This window comes from Bactrocera latifrons, unplaced genomic scaffold (assembly GCF_001853355.1).
Source record: "Bactrocera latifrons isolate USDA-ARS-PBARC rearing strain unplaced genomic scaffold, ASM185335v1 scaffold_194, whole genome shotgun sequence".
NCBI classification, from domain to species: domain Eukaryota; kingdom Metazoa; phylum Arthropoda; class Insecta; order Diptera; family Tephritidae; genus Bactrocera; species Bactrocera latifrons.
In genome coordinates, this window is record NW_017535452.1 from 494,951 (window position 1) to 500,032 (window position 5,082).

At 30.6% G+C, this 5,082-nt stretch overlaps 1 protein-coding gene across 1 annotated transcript in view; it reads right to left on the minus strand.

The window, feature by feature from the left end:
• The window catches only part of LOC108967667 (elongation of very long chain fatty acids protein AAEL008004), a 14,660-nt gene extending 10,644 nt beyond the window's left edge, over nucleotides 1-4,016 (minus strand). Inside the window, exon 1 of the mRNA XM_018931240.1 lies at nucleotides 3,731-4,016. The gene's annotated coding sequence lies outside the window, so the exon portion shown is untranslated. The remainder of the gene's footprint in view (nucleotides 1-3,730) is intronic.
• Between the last annotated feature and the right edge of the window lie 1,066 nt (nucleotides 4,017-5,082).

A 5,082-nucleotide genomic window follows, 5' to 3' on the forward strand; every position in this document is an offset into this window, starting at 1 on the left:
TGTAAGTCACATGCAATTAGTTTAGTTACACATACACCATAACAAATCACAAAAACACAAATTACATATATTTTAATATTTTTTCTTTATTATTATTCATTAAGTTAAGTTTTTGAACTTTACTAAACTCTAAGACAAACTATTAGAAGTATAATAGTAGGTATAGCCGTTTAAAACCTATTAAGTTTCTATGAATGAAAAAAAAAATATATTTGTTTATATGGAAGACCTATGCAAATATCATAAAAAAAGTTGTGATTTTGACGCAGTAACATATACGCATACAAGTATATATACATATATAAGCTTATGACTTACTTTACACGAGTTCGTACCTAAGTGACCCCCAATTTTGTTTTAATGACTTAACTTAAAGAAAAATAAAAATACACATATATATTAGTGTGGATTTATTGATGGCTTGTTAAAATAAGTATAACGGCGAATAGGAAGTATCTATGACACAATTGCCAATTAGCACTTTCCATTGTCAATTGTTAGCAATTTTGAAGGAATATGTATGTATATCTGGGTATGTATATTAGTGTATGACAACCCAAAATAGTTAATTAAGCTATTTATACAATCTAYATCATACTAAAGAAACTTCTTCAAAAAATATTCACCTCAAATTTTAAAAATATATTTGCATATACATACATATTTATAAATAGCTTTGTTAAATATTTTGGTTTCATTTTTACCAAAGCTCTGTACTGAATACTCCCAGTGAGCAAGTTAATGTCCGAATACTAAGAGGTGTTCTTACATATTTATACACTCAATAACTTTATATAGAAAACTTGGAATAGCTAATATATTTTTGAAAAATATGCAATAAAAAATGTATTTTTAATAAAAGCAAAAAAAATCAACTATGAGCTTCCTATGGTTAACCGCTATGCTTAATCGATAGATTTCAGCAATATCTTCTTATGATTCCGGGAGATGGAAAATTTGTGGTATCATTTTAATTCAAACGCTTAACTTTTGTGTAGAAAAATCGATAAAACTGGCTTTGTTAGGAAATATATCGACTTAAAAAATCGTTTTTTATCGATACTTTGATAACAATATCGATCATTTCTTATCTACAAAATGCATAGCTATTTATATATTCTCATTTATTATTATCAAACTTCAGTCCTATAATGTACTAACTTAAAACTATTTTTTTATATTTAATTAAATAGTCAATTAAATTTTTTTTTATTTTACTAATAGACAATTTGCAGATTAACTAATTTGTCACTGARACATTGAGTGTCAACAGATTTCCACTTGGCTGCTCAGCTGTCAAATAAGACTCAGTGATTTGATTACTGAATATTTTTAATGAGGTCGCTGGGCTTGTTGCTTGTTTAWGGTAGTAACCTTGTCATAAAAAAGGGTGTTAAATTGAATTGTTACATATTTATAGTAGTGACCTTGATAAAAAGGGGTGCTAAAATTTTAATTTTCAGGTTCTGGTAAAACATGTGGATATTTTAACTACACCAAATTTTTGAAAGAACATAATCAGATAGGAATATTTCCTTAGCTGATATCTTGAACCCAAACCATACCCTATCTATTAGTTTTAAATTATGATTTTTTTGGCATAAATTTTATATTAATTTCGTTCTGAACCACGACTCCATTATACATTTATTTTTCCTAATTTCTGATGAAATTAGTATTTTAATTTTTTTTATTATATTCATTATTTTTTTTTTATTTAAGTTAATTTTCCATTATTTGCTCTGCGGAAATTTAAAATCGCATCAGTTTTCATTAAATTGAAAAGCAAAAATATGTACATATATGTATTTCATATATATCATATATTGAAGTCAAACAGGTGCATTCAGTTCAATATGGCTACAAAAATAGATATCTGAATTTAGTAGTWAACTATTATATAATYTGCAAAGCGTGTTATGCATGTTTTAAAGAGATTAAATTCTAGTCTAAACTAGTCAACCGGGATTTCATGCCACGCAAGTGCAGCAGAKCTTAGTTATTTATTGTTCAGCAGAAAGTCAAAGAACAATATGTTTATAATATTGCACGATCTTTATGTAAATTAGGACATACCTAAGTAGTTTAATGAAATTAACCAACTTCACGAATCTCATACCGGTTAAGTTTTTGTGGAAGATCGTAAATAAAACGACGTGAATGCATAAATATTTTCACTTTGAAAAGAGAGTTTAAAATATTAAGAATATATAAATTTGCACAAGCACAATTGCCGTTAAAACGATGACGATCTCGTTAAGGTGTTACATGGGTTTCCTCAGGTAAAAACAATATTTTTTTCAAAATTTTTTTCTCATATAAAAAATGAAATATTATATTTTATTAGAATTTTTGCCATTAAAATTTCGCGACATTTTTTTTTTTTAAATGTCCATCTTGGACTTTTTCGTTATTTAATGTACATATGTACTACGATTATCACAAAGAAGTAGTTCATTTTAAGGGAGTAAATCGAACATTTTTGTTCTTTTTCAAAAACTATGAATCGAAAGSGATTYTAATAATTTTCATAAYAATACCTATGAATATCTTTAGAATAGTGARCAGAKTATATTAAGTKTGTCRCRAAGTTTGTTAYACTCAGAAAGAAGCGTTGGAGATTCTATAAAGAGTATATATATGTATAAACAATTAACGTGACAAGCCTAGAATATTTTTAAAATGCCCGACTGTCTATATAACTGGTACTAGTCCCTCAATTTTTGAGTTATCGATCTGAAATTTTACCCWCSYTMTTTTGTTCTTAAGAAATTGCTCATTTATCGAAATATAAAATTGAACGATTTGAAAGATGTTCTTGTATGAAAAACCTTTTTATTTGACGAGATATCTTCACAAAATTTGACATAGCTTATTATCAAATAAAGACGCTTGACGAGATACCTTTWCGCCATTTAACATGCAGTATTGCCCATGGTAGAGGTAGAATATCCGTAGAAACTGTTTAGATTGGATCACTATAGCTATACAAACTGTACAAGATCTTAATTAGGAACATATTTCATTATAAGCAAACTTAATTTGGCTTGACGGTTATTTATATCAAACCAGGTTATTAGAAAGAACTGGCACATCGCTTTCCCTATCTATAGTTGCTGCAAAAAAGTACCTGTGAATATTGTAGTTTCGTTGCCAAAATTTTTCTTTTTTTGTTTTATTTTTCCATTAATCAATTTGTTCTTATTTATTTTTAAACATTTTAAAATAAAATACATTTTTTCTCCTGCGAATTTAAGGTTTCACAGAGATAATCTTTTTTTTTTTTGTTTTCTTTATGTGTAAAAATTTATAAAATGCACGTAGGAGTTTGAATTTACACAGAAATAGGCATACAAAATCATTTAAATAAATTTGGCAAGTTGCGGTAAACCAGTTAATTCGCTGTAAAGGGAAAGTAATGTATATAATTAAGCGCTCTTCTTACGATTTCAATTCATTTAAATTTTAATTACTTTTTTTCACAAAACACAGTCATCACTTTATCTGAATGTAAAATCAACAATAGTCTTACAGTTATTCTCGTAAAAAAATATGCTATCTTGGATATCTAAGGTCGCAGGATGTTGATCATACGCAGCGTAGGCACTGTCTGTTGTAGTAACATACACTGTAATGTTCACATTTCTTTTCATTTCACTTCACTATTTGTATATCTTTCAATGGTGCTTTATATCATTTTTAGTCCATTTTAAAATACTACACGCCTCACCTGTACTTTAATTTAGACAATTCAGCTCTCTAAGCCCTGAAACGTTGCACGATTTTGTTGGCTGACAATCACGCACCCGCGCTAAATAGTTCACTACGGCTATGGTTGCTGTAACTTTTCAAACTAACGGTGCTAATGGTGTATTTCTCAGCGAAAATGTGCCGCCTAACTTTTCAAGCAACCGCTTCACACGATAACCATTCACGTACTGAGCTTCTTGCCACGATCGCGCGGCACTAAGTATCTACACTTCCGTGGGTAAGCAAACTCCTATGCTATACATATGATCAGCTAGCTACTGGTGCGAAGTGAAGAGACAACTGAACTGTATATATATATATGTATGTATGTAGAAAGAAATATATCAGAAGAAAGCTCAAGAAATGGCCATAAACCCACACAAGCTTCAAACGCATGCATATAAACAATTATWTATTAAAAGTACGTAAGTACATACACAAGCAAAATAAATTGTCAGACRCAGTTTCGTTTTCAGCTCCAAATGCTGTGCCGCTATAAGCTGACACACATTTACGCTAGAATGTGTATGTGCCGTCTCATTGGGGTAGTTAATTGATCGCTTCACAGCTTCGTTAGCTCGTTCGTTTGCTATGCAGTCGGTTGTTTGACGAGTTGCGCACGACCGACTTCATTTGTTCTACAGTGCCACGAGCGCATTTCGCGTCTTCGGCTGTCTTGTTCTTGACATTCGCGTTTTTTAATATTTTTTTATTTTTAATATTTTAAGATTGGTTGATTTTAATTCTTCTATTATTCTTCTTGGCCACAATTATTTTACCTACCAAACATAGTATGCAGCTTACGGAAAGACACTAGCGAACTCGCTTGGAAACACAAAAGCAACAAGCAATAAAGTGGTGTTTGTTGTATGTGTTCGATCCGATCGGCAGTTTTGATTGATGATCACTGTTGTTTTCATTTTTTTTTTTCAACACTTTGCCTTCCGTTTTGGATAATCTTCTTCCTGCACTTTGCGATGTCAAGGGTCGGCATGCAGAAATAACTACCGTGCTTATAAATTAGCTAATCACAAACAGACTGCAATAAATTTGCGCTGCATACACTGTGGCAATTGCCAATTTGTTTCCACAAACAATGCTTCAATGCATTTGAATTGCCAAATATCAAACAGCATTTTTTTTTATCTCTAAACGGTTATGCGCAACGGCAATTAATTTTTGCAGTGCTAAACAAAGCTCGCCTTGTCTCGCTCGCCGTCGCTGCTGTTCAAGTCTGCAGTSGCGGCAAACTGGTTCAAGCGAAGACTTGACTTTGAACTTGAAAAATTCYGCTTAAGTTTACAGCCAAAATTGTTTATGCTTTTTGTGTTT